Genomic DNA, 27,844 nt, shown 5'->3' with positions numbered 1-27,844 from the left:
TAGAAAGCCTTTATGGCAGACCGCTCGCACCTGCTCCCACTCCCCAGCATGAGTGTGTTCATTATTTTTTTATTAAGTTGGCCAGTGTTTCTGAGCCATGGACCTGATATACCACACCCTTATTGAACTGAACGTGATTGTGACAGCGGAGGGTAGTTGTCCCACTTGGTATGTGGTCAACTAAAAATGAATCACTAAGTTCTTTGTCAATTCAGGGTGGATAATATTATAGTCTTTTTTTTTGTTTGTTTTTAAAAGATAAAGAGTACACGCTAAGCTGCTGCAGAAATTTTTGTCAAATCCCCTAACAGAAACACTGAATGTTTTATAACTCAGTTACAAATTATTGTTCGTTTACGTTTTAGCAAGCAGCCGGTACCACAACAGTACTTATCTCAACTAATTCAACCAAAAATGATACCTAGTAAAAGCCACAAATCAATATGGAAAGATAGACAGATTATATGCAGAAGAAAAAGCTGGGAAAAATGCTTCCAGGTTTTGAAGTCATTTCACTTTTTAGTGCTAAACCGATGAAATGAGAAGTTCTGGGCAAGTAGCTAATCAAATCACCAATCAAATCACCACACTTCAGGTGGCACATGCATCGAAAAGATAAGCTGTACACAATAACTGTCAACCTTTGGTAACATTATATGCAGACAGCATTTAGTGCATTATAAAACAATATACTTTAGAACTGAATACACTGTAACAAATGTGTGGATCATGACTGCACCCATGCAATAACTGAACAGCATTCAACAGTGTGAAAATTAAGTTTAAAATAAAACTCACTTTAGGAGCTGAACAAGAAATTACAGTAGACAGCTGGCAAAAGCAGGAATATTGCTTGTTATATACAGAATGAACATCATGTTGGATCTAAGAAAGTACTTTGAGCAGTGCATCTGGAGACAAAACATTACATCGTAAGAAGATGTAGAGTAGCTATAGATTTTCTCTCTGTTTTTAGGCATTTTATGTTTGTGTAATAAGAGTTACATTAATGTAAGCCCAACATTAACATTTATATTATTTAAATGTGTGGTATACCCACTGTAAAACAAATCCAATAACACTGGATAACACTAATGTAAAATAAAACTAAAAGCTTCTATACATTGAGTTTTACAATACACCATTTTTACTCTCTCCTTCATTACTTACATGAAACACATTTTGATACAAGTCCTAAAGAAAGAATCAAAAGACACCAAAGGGGAAAAACATACAATAGTGAGACTCCTTTACTAAACTAACATAACACATGCAGTAAAAAAATGTCCAAAAAAATAACTAAAACAAAACCCTAAATCAAAACCTGTACCAAAAGTATTCTGACCACAACAATCTAGTGTGAGATCAATTACAGCTGAAACCCATTATACTGTAACTACCAGGACCTATCAGACAACAGCTCAGCTGGCTAACTACCCTCAGCATACAAGAAAGCATTACATTGTTCTGTCCAAGCTGCATTACCACTCTTTGCATCTTAACCACACACACATAAAGAGCATGACTAGCCTTACCTAATTCACCCCTCCCAGTGGTACATGTAGGACCTCTTTAGCAGTATGTATTGCTCTCTCATTCCCTCTCCTGGAGATTCTTTTTGGGACTTCCATGACTTCAGTAATCTTAACAAGAGCATCTCTCTTTCAAATCTCAGATACCTAGCTCATGCATCTATCTGCATGCTTCAGTTTCTTTTACAAGACAGGCACCACTGCCAGTTTACTTTTATTTCTAATCTCTACTGCTTCCCAGAAGCTTTCAATACATCTGACAGAAGATTCTAATACATCTACTGATAGCAAGGTACTTATCAATTTGTTAGTTACAATGATTTTATACTACACTTCATATGTTTGTTATAAATTTACGAAAAATAACTGCTTGTTAAAGGTGAAAAAAATATGGCAGTGAAAAAAGAATATCTGATATTCTAAAGCTGTTACACAATGAAAACATTACTCTTCAGCAAATGTACTCTGTGCCTGTCTTAGTTTCTAACAATCTAAACAGTTAACAAATAACGCTCATGAACAGCTGCTACATCCTGTAGACATAAGAGCATTCTATAAGGCACAAAAATATAAAGCAATAAAAATTAATTTGGGAGCAGATGGTATTATCTGATGAAGTCAGCAGAATGGAAACAAGGGCACAAGAAGGTAAGGTCAAAAGTTTGTTGAAAACAAACCCACATTAATCAACAAAAATACCAGACAGACAGATTTACTAATTCTATTTTGTTGCTGGCAATGAATATTTCAGAACACCCAGATGTTAATTTTACCTAATGAAGGATATCCTGCCATACAGCTTGGAACAGATTCTAACATGGATACCTGCTTTCCTACTATTGCACTGAAACCTGCAGCACTGAAATGTATCTGGCACATAAAAAATGTAGCAGCTCCTGAAAGGCTTTCATTAAATGGTTACAGGATTCTGCCATCTGGGATAAATGACTACACCCAGAACTTTGGCAGGAAGCCTTAGGCTGCTTTCGAACTGATAACAAAAAAAAAAAAAAAAATTCAAATAGATTGAAACATGAAGCTAAACGGCTCTTATAAATCTGACTAGCTATCAGACATCAATACTTTTTTTTATTTTTCTTATTTTAAATAGTAATATTTCATACATTAAGGATTTTACTGACCTGATATGGCTGATGAATATCATCTTCAGTCAAGAAATCAAGCTGTCTATCCGCAAAGAATTCTACTGCAATGATGGAGCCCAGCACAGTCTTTCCCACCAGAGGTTTAAACGTCTGTGAAATTAAAGCAGTTAAGTTAGCAATAATAAGGAAATCATTAAAGAGAAAGCTTGGCAGTTCAAAGCATTCTACTTTAGCTTTGATGTGCTTCTCTTTCATTTTCCCCAAAGATGTAAAATCACTGATGTCACTAGCAAATTTTGTTAGTAATGAAAATAAAATGAAAATGAGTACACCTCAGCACAAAAACACCAATACAGAGTTCATAAGACACATACAGGAAATAGCCTAAAACAGTAGCCTTCTCAGGGCTTTTAGAACATACAGCATTTTGCAAAAAATAATTTACAAGGCTGTTGATCTCTGCCCCAAAGGAATTTGCAAACCTGGAAGAAAGTTGTTTAAGTGCAACCAGCAATATGAACACATGAGGGTCACACGTCTTTAAATGCTGGAGGATGAAAGTCTACCAGCATATACAGTATTGTGACTCAGTTTCAGAAAGCTATTAGGCTATTCTAACTTGGCAAAAGAAGAATTAGTTCAACAAGTATGGTAAACTGAAAAAAGATACAAATGTCATTAATAGAATGTATATAGTCTGCGAAGATGGAAGCAATTATTGCAAAACAAGTCTCCATTACAAAAACAAAACACTTAAAAAATATATTTTTACTTATATTTAAATTTGTGTGTGTATTTTGCTCATTTCCTTCAATGAAAGACAGATGAGCAAGACCAAAGCTTAGTCAGCTGTTTAGGGTCCTGTTTTAACAACTTCTGCTGTAATGTCAGATAATAAAATGGAACAAACTTTAGACAGAGACTATTTGCTAACTTAAAACTTACATATTAGTACTATATGCGGTTATAACCACAAGCAATGGCAATAATGGGATACAGTATAGAAATTCTCTTAATAGTAGGAAAGAAACATACATAAAAATGAATCTGAAACCACCTGAACTATCTTTGTCTCTCTATTATAAAAAAAAAATCCTGGGAGGGAAAGACTAGGGAGATAAGACGTGATCTTCATGTGAGAACATGTGAAGATCACGGAAGACACTTGAGACCTGCGAGACAAAAGAGATTGGCCAAGGAGCGTCTTGTGGGTACGTAGAACATGAGATTCTTGAAAGACACACCCTACTTACAACCAATATCAAATAAGACCACGGGCAGCAAAACACTCAGTCGTGTAAAGGCTTTGAGCACACACAGATCCAGGGCTCTCAGCGCATATAAAGCGTATAAGGACAATATGTTATAGATGAAACGTCAACAACTAAGTGAAGAAGAAAGAGCAGCATGGAGGAAAGAGGCCCAAAAGCATTGGAGAGAAAAAAATGCAAAAAAGAAAAAGAATATTTTATTACTTTAATCTAGGTGCAAATTAAGAATCAGCCAAGAACGTGAAATTGGAAAAAAAAAAGCACGTCCAATCAGGCTCAGAATTAAAAGACAAAGAGTAAAAGACAAAGTAGAACTTCATAAAGACGTTCAAAAACATTGGCGCTATACACATGCAGAGCAGATTAGAGATTATGAAATAAGTGGAATTCGAAAGGCTCAAAAAAAAAAAAAAAAACGTTGGCGCGATACAAATGCCTAACTTGCTCCCAGCTCTTAAAAACAACGACAAGCGACAAGCAAAACACGCAGCTTGTCAGCAGCAGAAACCTAGCAGATGATCCGACCGCTTCTCCTTGCGTGCGTTCAGCCACCCTAACCCCCCACCCCTCCCCTTCACAACGCAAGCGGCAGAGACGCGAAGTGGCAAAAGGACAGCTGCTGTACAGGCCTTAAAATGATTGACGGGCAGCGTGACAGCAGCAACAGCAGCAGATGATCCAACGACTTCTCCTTAGCATGCATTCAGCCACACACCCCCCCAGCCCTTGACAACGCGAGCAGCGTTATACGTCCTGCGAGAAAGAGATTTAACCACGCACGGGGCTGGAAATAAAGGACAAGCATTGTTTTTACAATGTCACGCAAGACCGTGCATTCAGCTGCACCCCCTTCACAATGCGAGCAGCGTTATACATCCTGCGAGAAAGAGATGTAACCACGCCCGGGGCCAGATATAAAGGACAAGTATTGTTTTTACAAAAGTTTTAAAGTAAAAGTGAAAATAACGCATATGTAATAATTCCCATGAAACTAACAATCTCTTTAAATTGTATATCCGGTAAACTAAACCTGGGGGTGGGCGGAGCCCCGTAGTTTACTAAACAACATTTTTATAAAGTGAACCCATCCATCCATGTATTTGCCTATTCTAGTAGCACTTGGCCCTCAGCTGTAACCAGCCCGGAACAGGGAACTATCCTATCACAAGGCAGACTTAAATATCAACATTTACTTACAAAGGCATGATTAGCAATATGTCTGACTTACACATATTTGGTAACGATAAATCCAGTCTTCACACTGACAGACTGGCACTGGCAGACACTGAAAAAATTCTATGGAATACAATTACCATGTTATTCTATGCATGTTGCAATGGCAATATTAAATAAATAAATACACAACTTGAGATTTTGATGACCCAGTTTTCACCATCCTACTATAATGAAGAAACTATATGTTAACCACTTATTTTAGATTACATTTTTATAACATTTTCATGAATGTGAGCACTAACATAAAAACTGCAAAATACCTTTTTCTTTTAAAATTATGAGGCAACTACGCTGAGTAAACCGACTTTCAAAAATTATGCTTCACTCACTAGCTATAAAATTTAACAAAACAACAAGACACAATACTGAGGATAATATTAATGGCTACTATAAAAATAACAAAAATATTTTATGTATCATGGTATTTCATAACACCCTTTTTAATACGGGGAAAATAAAACTTGTAAATAAAAACCTTACAGCTTCTTCCAAGCTAGTTTTATGACTTATATTAAGCACATTATTTCATGAAAAGATACTGGTCCTAAAATTCAATGAGATGAGGCGACATCCATCAATTATTTAAATCAGTGTCTTCTGAGACTCCAAGCATGCTAATTAGTCACACAGCCTTGAGCAGCCGTGACTCTCCTTCAACTCTAACAGAGACAAGGGTTGTTCAGCCATGCCAGATTTAAGCAATTAGAGTTCACTGATGTCTGTAGATGTCCAAGACTAAATGTATACTATACCTAATGTATAAAGTTCTCTCTGTCGTTCCCCAAAAGGCAAAGGTTAGCAACATTCATGATACAGACTAGGAATTTTAATTATTTTTATGAAAAAAAGCATTCTTAGTAAGCAGAGGTAGACTACTTTACTAGAAGGCACTCACACCTGAGAAGTAGGGCAACCAAGATCAAATGTACAGTATTCTTTTCAGTTGTAAGCAGCTGTGTTAAATAAAGAGAATAGACCTTTACTGCAAAATATACTCAACCTACTGTTAACACTACCCCTAATAGTTTTACAATTATACAGTAGATCCAGAGTACCATTGGGAGAAGGGTAAAACAACATTTTAGCCTTACAGCCCAAGACTTCTAGAGTCAGGTCACGGCCCTTCACTCAATGTGGAATGTACATGCACCCCATGTCAACAAGTTTTCCCTGGGTACTTTCTTCCTCCCAAATATAAAAATATGTATTTGAGGTTTTCTATTAGTTCTAAATTCTATCAGTGTAGGTTTGAAAGTGCCATGAACTGAGTTACCCCAGGATATGGCTTAGGCTCCTGTTTAGAAAGGCAAGCTTCAAGCATCTAAAATGGTACTCCAGGTATTATCCATAGGGAATCTGCAGTCTGTTATACACATAAAGCATTTCATTTTTCATTCTTGCAAGTAAGAATACAAACAAGACACACACAATCCAAAGAAATCTACAGTCAACCTGGCAATATGTGACTATCTTTGTAGGTATTAGACACCCAAATATAATGGGGCAATAGATCTACACATTCATTAACATGGTTCCTCACATGACTATATGATACAAGGAGTACTTTGCTAACTGTTAAAACTAACATTATATACCTAGACATTGTTTGAAAAAGCACATATCTAAAAGTTACAGTCTCAACTGTTACATTTTGCTATTTAAGCAAAAGAGAAAAAAAATTATATTTAACAGCAGAGTTTTGAAACAAAAATATTTATTGTGAGAAATAATTACAGCAAGAAGAATATTTCCAAAACTCTTATTTATACACCTCAATGATTCCAGTGGCTTGCCACTTTTACAACAATGCTGAACTGAAAGCAAGAGTGCAGCTGGAGAGCAAGGTCGCACTAAAATTACACTTTTCTAGGGCAGATATAAATAGCAACAAGACACGCAAGCTGTTATTCTCTACAGAAAACAGGTGTTCTCTCTTATGTAATTAATTGCATAAAATAATTGAACCAAAAATGAGGCTGTGCCCTAAAAAAGGGGTAGTTTCCAATATAAAATTCCCACAAGTACAAGTATAGAATATTAATCAAGGTTTGATCACCACCTCCTTCCAGCTATGATGTAAGATTTCATGTCTGAACATATCTTTGTGACCATGTTACTTACACAAAATGAATCAGCATGCTAAAAGTCAAGGCACAAACCAAAGTGTGATTTTGTGGTCACATTCGTTTAGACATTGGTCACTCTACACGGTTAGTGCAATTCACCCCCGGACACATCATAATTACATAGCTATTCTATCAAAGAAAATTTTAATATTTACTAATATACATCAGAGAAGGGCACCTCTATAAAATACAACAATCAGGTCACATCTGCCAGATTCTAAATGAGAAAATAAATTGGCACAGAGAACTGGCACATGGACAATGCAATCACTGTTGTACACCCCCAGAATACACAATACATTTGAAGCATAATCATGCTCTGCACTGAAGGCAGACCAATCATCTCCCTCAAATTAGTCTGCAGATACAAAGTGTTTCTCTGAATGCACAAATGTCCCCTTTAGAGACAAAGGATAGGGGGGTTGGGTTGTTGGACTTGAGGGGAGGTACTACTTCTGTTCTTGCATGGAGGACTCAGCCATAATTCAGCACTAAATATTTTATAAGGCTGGGTGCATTGGAATGTAAAGAAACACTGATGGAACTCATGCATATATAAGTAATCCAGGGGCCTGAACAGCTCTGTCATTCTCTGAAATATTTCAACAGCCTTGGGGAAACTGGTAGGCTGCTATCTGATGAAGGTCACAGTGGAATACAGCTCTAGTTACTCAGACACACTGGCTTATACATTCTTTATTATGCAGGCACACAATGGATGAGTTCATTAGCAGAGTGACAAGAGGAAATTCTGTTTTTATAAGGCACATTAATAGTGGCTGCCCTGTTAAGTTTATTCATATCTGTTTACTACACATAAAATGTCATCAATGCAATAATCCTACTCAATAAAACCCAGTGGAGGTTAATTTGGCCATGACAATTTTGTTAACTAAAATGTTACACCTATAAATACTAATCAAGGTTAACACTATAAGGTCAAGTTTGCATTAGTGTTAGGATAGAAATGCCTGCTTCTGCACAGTACGTGGGATGCTGTGAGATACCTTAAGCAGCGTAAGAAGGGCTCAAAAACAATGAGCTTACCTCTTCACATCTTTCACAGCCTTAAATGGCAATGACTCAAAAATATGATAAGCAAATCATACTAGTACAGATCTTTTCTTGTGAGAAATGAATGACATTCTTTACAAATGAGACTACCTGAAAATTTCACCAGCTGGGAAGTGACTAAATTTGTACATTAATTGTTATGACCTGATTAATCCAATTTTAAACCCTTGGTGGACACTGCATATTCTCAATGCTAACCATATATCTGATTAATGAAATAATTATTTCAATGTAGGCAACAGATTACTACAAATGGGGTCCTCTTTATGTTTAATGAGTTTGTTAATGCATTCTCTATATTTTTGTTTTCTGTGACATTAACAGGTATCTACAGAAGAATTAATTCATTCACCCATCAACTTTCTGAACCTACATTTTTAAGGGGGACGAGCCCACACATAGTAATAGTAGGCACAAAGCAGAAATTAGACCTGGATGAGATACAAGTTCTTTGCAGGCCTGCACATGAATATAAATCATTACTTCATCATTGGAATGGGGTTAGCCAACATAAAGATATTATTAGAAACCAACTTACCAAGGTTTTTTTTAATTCAGCAAAAACAAACCTATCGTTTTGCAAGCCAAATTTAAAAAACAGAAAATATGGTATAATTATTGTAATCGAATGAAATTAAGAGAAATAATATCAACCTAAACAGAAGAACAATAATATTTTTACTTAATTATTCAGATAGTGATGTATAATGTCTGTGACAAATTTGACATCAATTTAAACAGGAATAAGGCAGACAAGCAACGGCTGACGTGACGCTAAAATACTCAAACTGAGCCTAAATTAGCTGTAATGTTAAATTTATAACAGTCATTTTAACAATTTAATTTTCACCCAAAAGTTAAGTATTAAACTCTCAACAATGTAAATCAAAGCAATTCAAAAAGTTCAAATCAGTGTCTAGTTTACAAGGGCTAGAATATATTATATTCATTTTAGGCAGGGATCTTTTCAAAGTCCATTTCATAAAGTGTAGTAACTCCACTCACCCAATACTTGGTTTAAGGAGTGTCGGCCAAAGTGGGTCACAGTGCAGCTGACTAAAGAGCTATAAAACAATAAAATATGTGCTCTTGCATAAATGCACAAGGCACCGCTGAAGTGATTGGCTAAGGCAGATTAGAACGGGCTTTGAGAAAGCCAAAGTCCAGACTCCTACCCTTAAAGCCGATAAATGTAAAGTACAGTTTTGGAGACTTTAATCCACTTGAAAGGTCACAGAAAAATGTAAAATGTACTCAAAACGGCACAGTTAAGACCATTCAAAAATACCTATTACCAAACTATTTTATCCATGACATGTGGGCTTCTCGGCGCTTACTCATAACTGTAAGGTGTGTTAAGAAATACTGTAAAGGTTTCAGATTTCCTGTATGTAACTTCCCTTTAAGACTGGTTTTTGCTGTCTTAAGATTTTATAAAGTGTCGATTTTAAAATTAAAACGTAGCTCCTTTAAACAACCTTCAGAGTAGAACAAATGGGCACTCTTCCAAAATTCGGTGCACAGATCAAACGGCCTCACTTGACATGCACTTTTATAAATGTCAAAAGACGTGAAAATTCTTCTTTAAAGCCAGCCATCCGGCCATTACTCTCTCCTCTGCAATGAAGCCAAACATTTGCACTGTCATCATGTTTATGCCGACACATTCAATCTCATGCACCATTCGCCGTTTACAAGATACACAGGTAGAAGGACTAGGAAAGTACGAACCTTTTTTTTCCTTCTTGGTATCCTCCAATATTGAAAATAAAGAAAACTGCTCGCGCAGAACAGAGGGCAAATCACATGTCTTGGTCAAAGTCTAAGTGATATTGATTTTATTCCTCTTTTTTTCTTAATCAGCAGAGGAAGCGTAAAACAATTTGTCCCCAACTGTCTCGCGGCCCTTAAAAAGCAAAACAAGCCTTGAAAGGCAAATAGTGCTGCCGTATAGCTGGCCGCGTGTCAGACATTTTAAGGACTCGACAAAAAAAGGGTAAGTAATGGAGAGATCACAGAAGCCATCTAAGACCAAAGAGGCGGCCACTCTGCAGTTCCCTCGCCCTCTCCCTCTCTCTCTTCTGCGTCGAGGCGGATGATAATTCGCTCTTTGTCATCAGTAGTGTGATGTTAACAACTGAGAAAATCCCGCAACTGCAGCCTCCACGGGCGTCCTAGATCTGGGTCATGATATTTTCTCCAGAGGCCACTTACATAACCCACCAAATATATTCCAGAGTACAACAAAAGAGTCAGTTAAAGCCCACATACGCTTTTAAGATGCGTCTCTTGAAAAAAAAAATCCCTCCCGTATAGTCCGTTTGGAGTTGGTGAGTCAAAAACTGCCGAGCCGGCGCTGCAGACGCCCAGGTCAGAGCTGAGGCGCGTTCTGCGCTGGGGGCGGGCCGCGGGAATCAGGAAGGGGGCGGAGCCTCGCCAAACTGTAAGTAATCCGCTATCACAGGTGGCTGAGGAGTCACTTCCAGCGTGAGTCACCACCCTGCAGATTACTCATTTGGCAGGGCAGGCAGACGGTGGGGAGGCTGGGTGATAAATTTAAGTACAGACAGAAAGCAGACTAGAGGCGAGACCGACATCTGAAATCCGCAGCCCAAACCACTTACTAGGCAGCAATAAATAAAACTTTCTAATGCTGCCATAAAACAGGAGACCACATACGAATCCTTTTTTACTGCAGACTTCCAGTACAAAGGCCCAGTCACTTCGCGTCCCGGAATAAAACAATTGGCAACAGTCAACCCATTCATATTTAACAGTGAGGTCATTAGGAAGATTTCCATCTTACTGCAAACCTGTAAATGCTTACATTTCAACAACCAGTGGCAAACCCCATGGATACTGCGCTGCAAACATCTTCCATGCGTGACCCCTGATCATGACAACTTTGGATTATGTATCAGTTAAACATATCTTGGTCACTTAAAATAACACAAAATTCTGTACATCCTCTTATCATATGTACTTTCACCTTTGATCAAATAACCACAATTAACAAACTTTGCCTTGAGGTGTGCTCCAGATAAATGTAGTTAATCACCCTGCGATGGACTGGCACCCTGTCCAGGGATTGTTCCTTTTTTGAACCTTTTGCTAGCTGGCATAGGCTCCAGGTACCCCACACCCCTGCCATGGATAAGTCGCTTACAAAAACTGATGAATAGATGGATTACCATAATATAAATAAATGGTGCTTATCACATTATAAAAACTTGTTCTACAATTCCCTGTGATGATTTACCAGAAAAAGCAGACTCAAAAAATGGATAGATGGAGGCTTTGGTAAACTGACAGGCTCTATTACTTTCTATTTAGTCGAGAAAGACAGGTTAAAAAGCAATGTAATGAAATACTGCACTACCAATCCTCTTTAATAAAATCCCTGTATGCGTCCAGGTGTCCATGTGTGTTTGTCTTCTGGTAAAGTGCGCATGCGCGGGGCACGGTGCGATGCGCGATATTACTGTCAGAGAAAGTTAGAGGCGTTTTACAGAAATACAAACCAGTATTACTGCGAGAGGAAATTAAAGGTACACAATACAGTGACGCATATTACAGCCACATACAAGCCAGTATTACTGTTAGAGGAGATAAAGGCATATTACTGACGCGCACGCCTGTATTACCGCCAGAGAAAATTAAAGGTATATTACGGACGTACAAGCCAGCGGACTTACAAGATAGTATTACTGTCACAGAAAATTAAAGACACACTACACGGCGGCAGCCCACGAAGAACGGTCAGCTCAGCAAGTAAACATCAACAAAAGAAAGGCTTAAAGAAAGAAAAATACGACCAACAAAAAGAATGAGGTCAAAGTCCCTTGCCATTTAATATAGACTGTTCCTACTAATGTTTATGCACTACTGTTCTAGCGCCCGTTATTGTAACGGGCTAAATGACTAGTGAAATAATCCATATTACTAAACGAGAATGGTAAACCGGATATGGACGCAGGGACCTGCCCGTGGACGCAAAAGACATAGTGCGCAAGTGCCACACAAAGCCCCCCCTCCCAGAGTGAAACGGGAGAGACTATGCACGTGCGCAGGCGCCACACAAAGCCGCCCCCCCCCCCCCCCCCCGCACCAGAGCAAAACGGGAGAGACTACGAACTGTCACAGTAGGAAACAAAGTAAAACGTCATAAAGAGGTTAAAGAACAGGGACAAACACATGGCGAGCAGGTTACAGAACAAAGCCCCCCTCCCCAGAGTAAAACGAGACAGACTACGAACCGTCTGACATGCCGCAAGCAGGATAAAGCGAGGTCAGAAATAAAACACAGAGCAGGAAACAAAGTAAAACTTTATAAAGGGATTAAAGAACGGGGACGAACACATGGAGACCGGGTTACAGATGATGAAAACTGGAATGCAACCACTTCAAAAAAACCTAGGCACGAAACACATGCACACCGAGATCCATCCATCCATCCATCCATTTTCCAACCCGCTGAATCCGAACACAGGGTCACGGGGGTCTGCTGGAGCCAATCCCAGCCAACACAGGGCACAAGGCAGGAACCAATCCCGGGCAGGGTGCCAACCCACCACAGGACACACACAAACACACCCACACACCAAGCACACACTAGGGCCAATTTAGAATCGCCAATCCACCTAACCTGCATGTCTTTGGAATGTGGGAGGAAACCGGAGCGCCCGGAGGAAACCCACGCAGACACGGGGAGAACATGCAAACTCCACGCAGGGAGGACCCGGGAATCGAACCCAGGTCCCCAGATCTCCCAACTGCGAGGCAGCAGCGCTACCCACTGCGCCACCGTGCCGCCCTGCACACCGAGATACAGAATATAAAGGCAGAAACAACGACAGTTAAACGTCCACACCACACAATACGGAAGGCGCAGGTGTCGCCGCCATATTGTGAGTGGCACTAATGCGTGGTGAAAGCGCAGGAGGAGACATAGTAAAACAAGAGGAGTCAACGCCCTGCCCCAGAGTGAAACGTGACACACTACGGAGTCCACAAAGGTTCATACATCAAACCCGAGATGGTACAGACACGCGTCTGAAACCGCGGAAGCAAAACTGTCTCGGCTCCAAAACCAAACAGCTCAACAACTAACACAGCTTCGACACTGAGCCCGCGTGGACAAATCTAATGAACGTGGACGCCTACAACGTGCGTCTCAAACTGCGTAGGCAAAGCAGGCACGGATTCAACACGACACAGCTCGAGTGACAGAGATACAAACACGTGCCGACCTGTATATAATTAATGAACGCAGGCGCCTACAACGTGCGTCTGAAATGCCGCAGACCAGGCAGGCACTGCTCCAAAAAGAAAGAGCTCGACTAGACGAGATACGAAGTGTAACGGGAAACACTACAGAGTCCGCAGTGCTCCACAATGCACCGCATAATAGTTCGGAAAGAGCTTCGTAGTAACAGTGGGGAGACCCAGAGTGACACGGGTGAACGCTCCGTATTAAACATACGTCATCCTCGCACGTCCAAACTATACAGCATAGGTGAATCACATTACAGTGATGCATTATTAACAGTACGATAAACATCACAGTATCGCAAACAAATGAAAATTATTACTCGAAAAAGGGAAAATATATTCACCACGGACCAGGTGTCATTGAAACATAAGCAGAATAAAGCGAGATCAGAAATGAAAGACAGAGTAGAAAGCAAAGTAAAACGTCATAAACAGGTTAAACGAGGGAGCCGAACACATGGACAGCAGGTTACAGATAATGAAGACCGGAATTCAAAAGCTTCAAAAACAAAAGCTCGACTGACCGAGATACAAACTGAAACGGGAAACACTACGGGGTCCGCAGTAGTCCACAATGCACCGCATAATAGTACGGACGGAGCTCCGTATTAACAGTGGGGGGCCCAGAGTGACACGGGCGAACGCTCCGTATTAAACGTGCATCATCCTCACACGTGGCTGCCCAGCGGGCACGGGTTCAAAATGCCGGGGGAAGGCGAGCGAAGCGAGCAGGGGGCGGAGCCCCCTTGTAATTCTACTAGCATAAACAGGACTATTCTATTTTAAACCTGATAATCAAGTTCACTATTAACAGAGACAATAGGTCACAAGATGGGAAACAACAAATGACTGGCTACTACACCATTATAGAACACACTCAGAATAAGCCAAATAACATTCACCAACAAACCTAACCTGCACTGCTTTATGAGAAAGGTGGAAAAAGGGAGAACTTACAAACTCCACATACACAGTAACAGGAGGTGGATTCTGAATCTGGTCTCCCTGAGCCATTAGGCAGCGGCACCATCTACAGTGTCACACTGCTGCTCTTAAAAACACGACTCTTATGGCTAAATACATATTATGATGATGTTAACCTTCAATTTTTTCATCTTAATAATCTCTCTATTATAATAAAAAAAATCCTGGGACGAGACACGTCTTTTTCAGAGAGATACTTTCACGTCCCGCTAGACAAGACTTTGTGCCAAGAGATTTAACTACGCCCGGGGCTGGAAATAAAAGACAGAGTAGATGACAAAGTACAACGTCGTAAAGAATTCAAAACCGTTGGTGGATACACATGCAGAGCAGCAGAGTAGGTTAGAGATAATGAAGGTACTAAATTTCAAAAGTCTCAAAAAAATGATAGTAAGGATCACATTAGCACAAACAAACAAATTATTACTCGGTGAAATAACGGAACAGCAAAAACAGATCGAATATATTGTTCGTATTTAAACTTTACGTCGGAGACTTGTAGATTTTGTTCCTTCCCAATGAAGAGGCGTATCCCGCAAGAATTAAAAGATTTGTTGTTTGGTGAAAGTGAAATCCACATATGCGAGCGGCAGAGACGCAAAGTGGCTGGTGTGTAGCGCAGGCCGGGGGAGTTGGCAAGCAGAGCGAGCAGGGGGCAAAGCCCCCTAGCAATAATAATAATTCTTCACATTTACTGTATATAGCACTTTTCTCACTACTCAAAATGCTTTTCATAGAAAGTGAGCAACCACTTCAATCACCGCTAATGTGTAGCATCCACCTGAATAATGTGACAGCAGCCATTTTTGTGCTAGTACACTTACCACACATAAGCTATTAGCAGGTGATGCTTGAGAGAGATAGCCAGTTAGAGATAGTGGATGATTAGGGGGCCGGAATGACTAGGCCATAGATGTCAATTTAGCCTGGACATCAGGATATACATTGGTCTTTATGAAGTATGCTCAGGGATCTTTTATGACCACAGAGAGTCAATACCTCGGTCTCATCCAAAGGATGGTGCAATTTTTACAGCATCCTGTTCCTACCAATGCACCGAGGCTTTGGGATCCATGTTCAGACCAGAGACCCCATGCTGGCCTCACCAACACCATTTCCAGCAGCAACCCAAGCTTTTTCTAGGTGGTCTCCCATCCAAGTACTAGCCAGGCCCAAACATGCTTAGTTTCAGGTGGATGACCTCTTCTGAAGTATTAGAGTTTCCAAAAGCCTGTTTTTGCAGCACTGAAACCAACCATAGGATCAAACTTTGAACAAGTTAAGCACTTTCCCTCATACATATCAATGGTCATTTCATTAGAGGTGCTATGTAGCCTTAACCTTCATGTATCAGTGACACTGAAGGAAACCAGAGTACCTACATGGAGGATGTACTGTATAAACGTGTATTCCTGGAGATCAGATCAGAACCAATCCTGGTAACACAGGGTCCAAGGATTGAACGAGAAATGGAAAAGGTACCAGTGCATTGTAACACACCAAATGTTAAATGGAAATTAAATTAAAACATGGCAGTTTTATATACACTGGGTGCATGAAAAAAAAAGAAACAAAATGGGGGACTTTTTATTTAAGAAAAATACAGGAACTGGATTGTTCCTCTATTTGCAAATCTAACATCTCCTTCACCCTGCCATAGATTTCATACTATATTCTGTAACTCTTTCTATAAGCTACTTCCCATATCTACAATCAAGGCCAATGACGTCTCTCCCAGTAATACATATATTAGATGGAACAAGTATTTCACAACATTCTTTTATTTTATTAAAAAATACCTTTGATCTACTCACAGACTACAATCCCAATTCCTGAAAATGGCACATGAGGCTTGTTTCTGATCCTTTGTCTCATTTTTTTTCTCAAAACGTTCAGTCACATGTTTTAAGGTCACTTCAACATCACATCTTTACGTTGAGCATTTAGTTATACCTCCAAAATGTTAACTTCCCTTTCTCCCTAAATTATTTGTCCTACCTGCACTGTGTTTTACCCCTGTTATCAAGAAGGGTAGATTTTTTGTGGGGCACAAAAATAAACACATAAATTCCAAAACAGTCAACTTACAACACTTACGCTTTACTTATAACTTGAGTTATATGAGCCAATTCAACACAATGAGCCACAATCCATCCAAAAGGACTCACTCTTGTGACAACATAGCACCATCAAAAATCCTTACTATGTGAAAAAATATCTTATGTTGACGTGGAGGTTGTTACTAAATTAACTTTCCAGTTTCTCCTCGCTTCTATGCCTATTTGTACTCTGTGGTGTTTGCTTTTAAGTTTATAATATGGTAAACTAGCAACATTAAATTGGTCCTATGTAGTGTGTGTGTTTATGTGTGTGTTTATGAGAGAGAGAGGGAAAGAGAGTGATTGTGTCTTGCCAGGGCAGGTTCCTGCCTTTCACATCATGCTGTCAAGATGAGCTCTGGCCCTGTAACACTGAGATGGATAACACAGGTTGGATGGGTGTGCTACAAACACACCATTGTATGGGAAGAACTGCTGCATGCACGGTGTCAATACAGAGTAGTAGATGTTTGGAGTTTCTTAATCCTTTGTTTTTTCAGAGAAACCTTTACACACCCACATTAACTGAAATACAAAAAATCCAACACAAAAGGAAGGATTTATGATTTATGTCGCTTAAATATTGAAAAGGCATAGCATTAAAATGAAAACCATTACTTCTACTGTCAAACTTTGCATGTTATACTGTACATGTCTGGGAAATTAGGAATAATATCTCAAAGCTGGCCTAGCAATTCTTAGTGAACCACTATGAGGAACTGGAACGTCTTGAGAAAAAGTGTTGTTAACCCTGTTCAGATTACTGACAAAGTGATACACTGCAGTGCAAGAAAAAAAAAAAAAGATGGATTTTTGTATAAACCAATGTGGCCGTTACCAGGAAAACTGGTGTAAAATTAACTGGAAGGATGAGCCTATGATCATCCTATTAACAGTAGAATGACGCATTAGAGAAACAACAGTTTAGAGTAAATGCAGAGAAAGTACCAAAATAATTTTATCTAGATTTATAAGCACAGTATGAGGGGACTCTAACTACAACCCTGCTGTCCCAGGCCTACTCCTGCCAGTGTCTAAACTCCATCTCCAGCCTGGGATCCATCATACACACTTTGGTACAATGTTTTTCTAGCTGCTTTTGTTGATGAGATACAGTAAAATGTTAACTATAACTGTTCTTTCCATGTCTACTTGTCTTTCGCTCTAGATACTCTGGTACCTCCAACATCTCAACCTGTTTAGGAGAGTGTGCCAAGTTTGGGGCTGGTTGCTATTTTGTGCCTGATGAGGCCGGAATAGGCTTTAATTTCCCCTGAACCACATCCAGACAAAGCAAGTTTCATAATTAGTGTATGTCAGTCTTCTGGATATTTGCCTTTTGGTTTTAGTCCTGCCTGTGAAAATTACCTCCTGAATATCTCTGGCAAATAACCAATTTTCTGGTTTTTTTTTAAATTTCATGGCTCCTGACCTCTGGTCACTTTCTAATGATGCTTCTACAACTTTTGCTGCTAAAACATCCATATGACCAAATCTTTCCTTAATGTTTATAATACAATACTCACCTATTTTTTAACTGATGCCTTCATTTTCACCCATCAATATGTCATTTGTGAGCCTTATACTTTAACCTCTGATACAGCAATGGACAACAAGAAATCAAAAAAGTTGCTGTCCTGGGTTAAAATCTGGTTCCTGTGAAGCAGATCTTTGCTTTTGTTTTCTTCCCCTTGATTTTCTCTTACTCTTAAACATTTAGTTCTTAGCCAACATATTCAAAGAAATCTAGTGCTGAAGAAAACCGTACTCCAACACTACATGAAATTAATTCTAGGAGTAATCAAGCACAATGAGTCCAACTAAACTACAGAATGTTCCTAATGGCAGAATAATGTGTTCTGGATAAGCGATCACATGCAATGCAAAATGCACATTTAATTCGTTACTTGGCTTTTACTGAGCTGTGATGTTGTTGAGCACTTTGTAAACTACTTTGTGAATACAATGAAAGACACAATATGACACAGGTGCTCAAATGACATCATTTTTGATACAGTAAAAACATTCCTTAAGTAGACTAAAAATAAAATAAGTGAACAATTGCACCATGATGACTAATAAAAATAAATACATTTAGGTTGAAGAAGTCTCAACAGTGAGGATACTGTATTTCTGGTGTTATTTCTCACTGTTCATTTATTTTTCATTAACTTTTATTACTGTTTAGTTTATCAGCTAATTTTCCCAAAAACATATCCTAGAGTGTTGAGACTGGTATTAATGCACATTCCATTAAACATCAAAAACATCAAAACAAAATATAGTTTGCCATACTACTGTAAAAAAAAGAAAAAAAAGTAACCACCATCGGCATTAGCTGTGCAAATTATCCGATTTTACGTGGTTATTAGTTTAATCGTATTGGTATTTAAAAAAATCTTGTTCATCAGGAGAAAGTAACAATTTATTTAAAGTATATCATCAGAATAAAGTGCATGTGTAAATAATATGTTTGAGAAAAATCATGTATCTCCATATTCTGCACATTAGCTGAATAGCAGTCAGTTTAGGAAAGTAATTTGTGCCATCCCTTCATCAAGCAGAGACTGCAGCTGTGTTGTCTACCAGGCAGATGGTTAGTAGATTTCATGATGATTGTGGGGGTAGGAGGTTGGGGAAAAAAAAAGAAGTCAGGGTACATTGGTTAAAATATACCAAAACCATGTTTACCTAAAATAAAAGTATATTGGTTTGAAATTGCCTTTTTTTCTTTCTGTGACATGATAAAAAAACAAAAACCTTACATATATATGTGCCATAGCAATAAAATGTTGAACACAAAAGAACCTTTGTTTCTTGGCACTACAAGTATTCTTATGTGGTCCAGTACTGCTCACACAATTCACAACTTTCACATACCATTTCTGACAAGTTATAGCAAGATGTATATAATCCTAGAAAACAGGTCCATTTATTTCTTTAAAATCAAGTCAAGTATCTTTTTAGCCTTTAACCTGAACACTGTGGCTTCACCTTTCAAAGCTTCTGGAATATATCTATCCATCCATACACCCACTTGCAGCATATATGAAGATATTAGCTGAATACACACACAGACTATATAAATTAATTTATGTAGAATATTCACAATATTTTCTCTAATAATCAACAGGAATGATCATCTGCTTATGTTTGTAAAAAATACACTTATATTTCAGGCGATATAGTTGTTAACATTACCAAAAAAGCTAAAAATAGAAGCATGACTGATTACACATTCCATATTTGGAGATGAAAAAAAATGTAAAAGAGGATAATATGAAAATAATCCCTTTTCTCAGTATAAAGTAAACGTTTACATAACCAAACACAAATCCTCTTATTAAAAATGTGTAACACCAAACTAGCTGTGTGAAGCTGGGGGTGTGGCATTGCTTGATTGCTACTCCATCTGCTTCCCACTTACTGCTATTCTGAGAACCTGCAGGCATCCTCACAGCAACCTGGCAATAGTATTTCAGATTTATGGAGGTTAGTCGGTTGCTAGCAAATGAAGGTGCCTAAATTTAGCCTTCACGCAGTATAAACTATCAAGTTAGGGGTTTCTTGGAAGATTAAAAGAAAGTAAATCAAAAAGAAACCAAAGAAACCAGTAAAAAAAGGAAAATAAATGATTAATGTATTTTATATATATATATATATATATATATATATATATATATATATATATATATATATATATATATATATGCCTAGCCAATGTAAATCTCCAATTTTCCATGGGGAAACAAGACATTAATCTATATGAGACACAATGTTTGTTTTCCTTATGTACAACAAAACTATTATTATCTCATTCCATTTGCTTTGGAAGAGGTCAGAATCAGCTGATGAGATAATCCTTATATTTTATTAAGCATTGTGGAGTAATCTAAAAAGGCAGGTTTTGGCAACAAAGAAAAACAAAACACTTCAGCATCTTCAGTAACAGTACAACAGTGGAAGAAAACTATTATTAAGTGGGCTGGACTAGAAAAATTGTAATTGGGGGCCTTACACACACACACAGCAATTGCTTAAGGAAACACTGAAAGGAATTGAAAAGAGCTGCCTGTCAAGTAAATTCAAATTCTGAATAAAGATTTAGTTGTCCTTAAAAAAGGTCCAACATTGCTGTGAACTACATTCAACTTGATACAAAGTAAAATGTCACCTAGTCAGGAAGTTTAATTGCATGTAGAAATTTAAACATTGCTGAGCAATTTTCTGCCACCCAAAGAAACAATAATGCAGCTAAGGCAGTTGGTTTATCTATGATGCAATTTTAAATTTACTTTATTAAAATCTATCCCTCCACTTATTTCCTGAATTTGTTTGCACCAGTTCAGAATTGTAGGGTATATTAGGCACAATTAAAGCACTATTATGCTCAAGGCAGTAACCAGCACATTCTGACATAAAAACGCACATTTACTCAAACATGACTAATTTAGAGACAGCAATTTCTCTAACCTGTACATGTTTGCGATGTGGGTTTGAGCAAATCAGATAAAGCCAACACAGAGAGAACATGCAAAATCCACACAAACAATTACCAAGAAATATTTAAAATTAATGTCCTGAGGGCATGTGGTCATAGTTTTTATTTTTTTTAAGATTGTAAAACTTACCTAAGTAAAACAATGAGCAAAACAATACAGTAATCCCTCCTCCATCGCGGGGGTTGCATTCCAGAACCCCCCGCGAAAGGTGAAAATCCGCGAAGTAGAAACCATATGTTCATATGGTTCTTTTTATATATTTTAAGCCCTTATAAACTCTCCCACACTATTATAAACATTTCCCGCACAATTATACAGCATAAACCCTTTGTATTCTCTTAGATATTAGGTAAGATTCGTTGAAATTATGTATGTAAACACAGTTTATATACAGTAAAACCTAAATATTATTTTAAAGATTTCGAGCGTCTCCGATATCACATATGTTACAGCCATTACGACAGACAGGCCACCAGCAATAAATACGTACAATGCAAGAAAAATTGTATACAGTAAAATGTGTGTACAGTGACACTAAACTATATACATGTAATAAGTACTGTACGTAGATAATTAATTATGGTTACTCACCAACAATGACACGACGACTTGTCTGATAACGATGAGTTTAATTTTACTGCACAACAAAGGATAGTGTTACAGCTCTTCTAAAGGAGCCTCTTCAGGTGACTGTGTAGCACCGCCGTTGTTCTTCTTCCAGCACTCTTCAATCCAAATCCCTAAAGCAGATTCCATCCAGACTACTGCCTTATCACGTCCACTTGCAACTTGTTTTTCACCCTGGTTAAAGGACACTGCAGCCGTAGATCTTATATGCTTTTCCTCCGTTTTAAATAAAAAGAATCGTGGATTCATTGATGCCGTAATGGTGTCCTGCAGCGGTGTAGCTGTTCCCTTCCTTCAACATATCCAAAACTTTTACCTTTTCTGCAATCATTTGCATCTTCTGTTGGCGCTTGGACACGGCCCCTGAAGCAGTAGCAGGAGCACGTTAATGCTGAATGAGTGAGATGAGACTTCCTGGTTAATGCAGCACTCCGTCGCTGCGCCAATCAGCACACAGGAACTTAACTGTGTGCTCTGATTAGGTAGCTTCTCAGTCATCCGCCAATAGCATCCCTTGTATGAAATCAACTGGGCAAACCAACTGAGGAAGCATGTACCAGAAGTAAAAAGACCCATTGTCTGCAGAAACCCGCGAAGCAGCGAAAAATCCGCGTTATATATTTAGATATGCTTACATATAAAATCCGCGATAGAGTGAAGCCGCGAAAGTCGAAGCGCGATATAGCGAGGGATTACTGTAAATTATCATATAATATGAACATTCTCATGTTACAAGGACAATTATTCGGCACAACCTGTCATATTCTGCTGAACCTATTTGTTCAAAATACTGTCTTCAAGGCGTGACTTTCAAATACAATATGCAGTACATTGTTCTCTGTATTTACTGAATTTAAGATACACGGGAGCTGCAGTAAAAACAACATTATTACATCATAGGATACGACAGGTTTGTGGTGCTGAAATGCCTGTGTAATGTTAGACAAGTTGAACCAGCTATCATATGCCAAACCATTCACCCTGCTAAAATTAGAGCTGGGTCAATGCTATAGGAGTGAAAAACTATGACCACTGCATCAGCTCAAAGCCATTTCCATTGTATCACTCTGAAACAAAATGTAGGACAAATACATGGGGAAATGCATTATCCTTTCATTCTTCAATGTTGAGAAATAATGCACAAAATTCATAAATTATGCTGAAGAAAAAATTACTGGGGGGGGGGGGGGGGGGGGGGGGGAGTATCAAGGCTAATTAAAAGGCAATTATTGAGCTTGAACAAGGTCCTCTAATAGCACCAAACTAGCTATGATGCTTAAATCATACTTGAACAATACACAAATATTAAAAAAAAAACAGGTAAATTACAAACATTAAATTAAATCAATTATTTTAAGGAAATTAACACTGCAAGCACCATCTATCACAACCAACATGCAAAGGAAATTTTCCAAAGAAGGTGTTGATGGACACAAAGCATGACTTCTGTTTGACTACATTGCAACTCTATAATATACTGTGCATGGTGAGAACAGCAGCTACACAATGTATTGTATATGTAATATAATGGGTCACCTTACTTAATAACTTCTAGTGATTCACACAGGTCAGGGGAACCAAACCACTGCCAATTTAAAGGTCTACTGTACAATAAGTGGTCTCTGCAGTAAAGATGACAAGCTGAGTACAATACAATATTAATACATATATTGTATTACTTCATGTTTAAAGCTTAATAAGACTCACTACAACCTTACATTCACAAGCAATCCCTGTTTTTTTAATCACCATTAAAACTGCCCTAATTAAGATGGACACAAACTGTTAAAAGGACAACTTATCCTCTGCAGGGTTCTGACTTTCTGCTTCATTAATCCACTATTAAGTTTCAATTTTGAATGTTAATTGTGACAAAAACAGAAGAGTTTTCCTCTGCACACAACAGAATGTCAGTTATTTAGAGATTATAACAACCATGTACTTGAAAATTAAAAAAAGAAATAACCATTTATGAAGAACTAAAAGGAAACAGAAACTTGCACTTTTAAATCCATTACACTTGCTCTTCACAATAGCAAAATGGATTTTCCAGCAGAAATAAACTGCTGACTTTACACTGACAATTGAGATGACAGGTACATCATTACAGATCCCATGGAAAATCTGAATAACATTACTCTCAGTTTTGTATTGCGTTGCCTAAAATGAAGCAGTATGACACCATTTTAATCTTCCTTCATTGCTGTAGCTTTTAGATGCAGAATTAACAGTTCTGTCCAGCACCTGATCTTTAATAACACACATAACATGTTCTTTACTGTGCAGTCTGACCATGAGATGTGAAACTGACTCAGTGTTCCCATGCTCGAATCCTTGAAGTAGAACAGACACAAAAAGGTAATGTAGACTACTATGTGCACAAGAAAGACAGCATGTTTGGACTGAAGCTATTAAAACTTCACAGTAACCTTGTGCTATTTATACAATACCAAATCACAGAAAAACTAAAGGTGAAGACCTCCATGGCATCAGCTGTGTTAAGTAGAACTTGTGCTGATGCATTTTTCACCACATTCACAAAGGCTACAATATACACTAGCAGATCTCTTGATGTCTGGGACCATAGCCTCTTAATTCTCAGTTGCCATGCGCAATGAGAATTAAGTAAGGCATCATTTGTACTGTTAGGCCCAAGAATCAGTTTAATGTGTCTTTATTATTTTCACTGTTGTAAAGCCTATACAGTCCACTGACTAGTAGCAGAACAAATATGCCATAGCTTCCTAAGAACAGGTTTGTTATAAAATGTATGCAGTGGAAGACACATAAACGTCAACTAAGGGTGGTAACTTCCACTTTTCATATTTCACAAATCAGATCATGTCATTACTTTATAAAAAGCACTTTACACAAACATAGAGAGACACATTCTGTTGAAAACAATTAGGAAAGTCATATAGTACTTGAAAGCTTGGCAGTGGCACTACACTAAATGGAGGAAATGTTTGATACCTATTATAATAAACTAAGGAGGCACTGCTTCCTCATAACTCCAGTAGACACTGTTCAATTCTTGGCCCAGTCACTGTCTTGGTGGAGCTCTCATATTATCTGCATATTTACAAGTGTGTTTCTTTAGGCACACCATTCTTCCCTCCCATATACCAACTACTGGCAACTCTAAATTGCACCAATACCAGTGAATATGGGTGTGACTTTGAATAGATCTATTGGTTGACTTACACCCCCCTCTCAAGCTGGTTCCAGCCTTGTGCTCAATTCTGCCAGGATAAGGTACAGCCTGTGCATCCCTGAACTAGATAAGACAAACTCAGAATTGGGTGAATGGATTTTAAATTGTAACATCCTACAAAATTCAGCCTTCAATAGTGACAGGTGTGTTAATAGTACATTGGTCATCACAAAGTAAATAGTACAGAGTCACATAATACAAGTCATGATTACAGCATTAAGTAAACACAACACTGGAAATAAATCCTTAATTAAGCTAGTTCTCATCAGACAAAACAAGTGTGGGCACCTCTGAGCTTTGAAATGTGTGATCAAAAAGTAAAACAAAGAAAGATACTTTAGCTCGGATCGGGCCTCAAACAGGTCATAAACTAAATTTTATCTCAAATGGCAACTCTGTACATTTACAGTTTCCAAGCAGAGTCTGCTGTCACTGTCTGAGATAAATGCCTATGATGGTACTGAGTTGTGTTAGAAAATAAAGAAAAGGTGGTCTGTAGCACTAACCACATAATAAATAAGCATATTTTTCTATAAACTGCATTATGTTTCAACATAAACAGAAACATTTCCTGATTATGTTTTTCTTTTTTCAAATTATACTAGGGGGCTTTGCCCCCTGCTCGCTTTGCTTGCCCAATCCCCCGGGCACGCTACGTTCTAGCCACTTCGCGTCTCTGCCTCTCGCGTTGTCAAGGGGAACGGGTTGAACGCACGCTGAGGAGATGCGGTCTGATCAGCTGCTGTCTTTCTCCTGCTGCTGCCGAGCTGCGTGTTCTGCTTGTTGTGCTGTGCGTCGATCATTTAAAAGCCTGTACAGCAGCTGTCCTTTAGTCTCACTGCCTTGTCTCGCGTGATGTTTAAGTGTTTCTCACGGGATGTCAAATTGTCTTCCGAGAAGATCACCTATCATTTCCTTCCAAGTTTTTTTTTTATACATAGAGAGATTTATAATTATATATTACAAACAAACTGTAGGCCAAATTTATTAATAAAATGTATTTTATATAATCTATAATTACTGTGCAACACTCAATGCACTTTTAATTTAATTTCAACAAAATTCAATTTATTCTTATTAATTAAATTTGAGTTATGGCTTGCTATTAAGTGTCCACAAAGACATACTTGTTTTGCATGTTAATGTTGCTAAGCTTTATCATGGACACACAGTAACAGATGCTCTGTTTTTCATAATTCATCTTTCTTCCCATGTTGAATTCTATCTTTATTTATTTTGTTGTACATCTCCCAGTAATACATGAAGTGATAGGCGAAGTTTGTTGGACTATATATCTATAGTCTATCTATCTATACTATATCTTCTGCTAGCATGACTCATTTCAGGCCAGATTACATCTCACTGCATCTGACATCAACAACAATTTTGAGACAAAGTATTCATTGCCATTGTTTCTTGTTTTCACCATTTAAAGTGTTTAATTTAGATATACTTCAGTGTTACAGTTTTAGAATTGTGTGGCAAGCAAATGATGTGGAGCATACATATATTACTGTACACTCAACATCAGCTCCAGATACCCTTTTGAAAACTTACTATTGATAGACCTTCCATGTGATCATGGGTTAAAAATTTGGTTGCAATCCCTGGAAGAGGTTTGTGTATATAAATGTATGTAAACACCACTGCATTAAGTAGCTCTCTGGGGGTTATTTAATGTATCATGTGAAAAAACTAGTCACATTTGAGAATATAACAGTCATACTGTACAAAATGAGGACATATTCTAGTAAGTAAGAGAATTGCTAATTAAGAATTAATTATACCAGAAAACTCTACAAGCTGACAATTTCTAACTAAATGCTCATTCTTTGTTTCCCTATGTACTATTTATTCCTTTCAAATTCTAAACAAGGTTAGTTGATTGGTTTACTGATACTTTATATGAGACTGAAAAGATAACATCAAGGTTAAGTTAAGGATGAAAGCTTCCTGGTTTTGAACAACTAAAGATAGTGAAGGATAATGGTGAAATACCATCACTAAGTGCCTCTGTGTTGATTCCCTTAGAAAAGAGAAGGACTTCTTGGATGAACCTTGACACAAATTCCACCCCGTAGACTGAAGCTTCGCTTCCACTATGTAAACCACAAGTCAGCATTCCAACTGGTCGCTGATTCTATAGAGGACAGTTAGCCTCATTTTAAAGTACTTTAAAAATGACATATGAAAAAGACCACTGCTCACTTTCTTTTCATGTATTATTTGGCAACTTATTTTGAAGAAATTTGTTTTGTTCATTAAATGGGGTTTGCTCCAAAAGCTATTATAATGCTCTCTCTAGTTTCTCTGTAACATTGTATATATTCTGTAATGTCTGAATGGGAAGGCGAGGGACTTCAATTTTAGCATACCGTGAAGACAATGAGCCCATAGCCAGCAGTATGCAGCATTGATTGTGGTGGGGGAGAGAAGTGGTGTAACAAGTATGCAAGGAAATGGATGACTGGCAAATCCAATTTTGTCTTTAATTGGTATGAGAATGGTGGTTACTGCGATTTTCCGGTGCCCTGTCCAGAGCTGTTTATTTTGCACCCCCATGACTTTAAACTGGATTAAATGGTTTTGAGAATGGTATGTTATAAAATAATGTCTTTTCATAACTACAAACTTGACAATTTTCCAGTGACCTCCTCTTGCACCTTATATTTAAAAATAATAAAACTACAATGTGAACATGTTTAATTATTTAATAAGGGAAGGAATAAATTACTCTGCACATCATTTTTACCTAAATTATTCTTAATAAACAAAATAACATTGTATTCTCAAACCCAAGTA

General features: G+C 38.0%; 1 protein-coding gene across 1 annotated transcript in view; it reads right to left on the bottom strand.

Annotated features, from left to right (window-relative positions):
* The window catches only part of jmjd1cb (jumonji domain containing 1Cb), a 131,689-nt gene extending 120,963 nt beyond the window's left edge, over nt 1-10,726 (bottom strand). The window contains 2 exon segments of the mRNA XM_051922830.1: nt 2,675-2,788; nt 10,617-10,726. The gene's annotated coding sequence lies outside the window, so the exon portion shown is untranslated.
* Between the last annotated feature and the right edge of the window lie 17,118 nt (nt 10,727-27,844).

This window comes from Erpetoichthys calabaricus, chromosome 2 (genome assembly GCF_900747795.2).
Source record: "Erpetoichthys calabaricus chromosome 2, fErpCal1.3, whole genome shotgun sequence".
NCBI classification, from domain to species: domain Eukaryota; kingdom Metazoa; phylum Chordata; class Cladistia; order Polypteriformes; family Polypteridae; genus Erpetoichthys; species Erpetoichthys calabaricus.
Note: the sequence above shows the minus strand (reverse complement) of the source record. Positions and strands in the feature narration are given on the sequence as shown.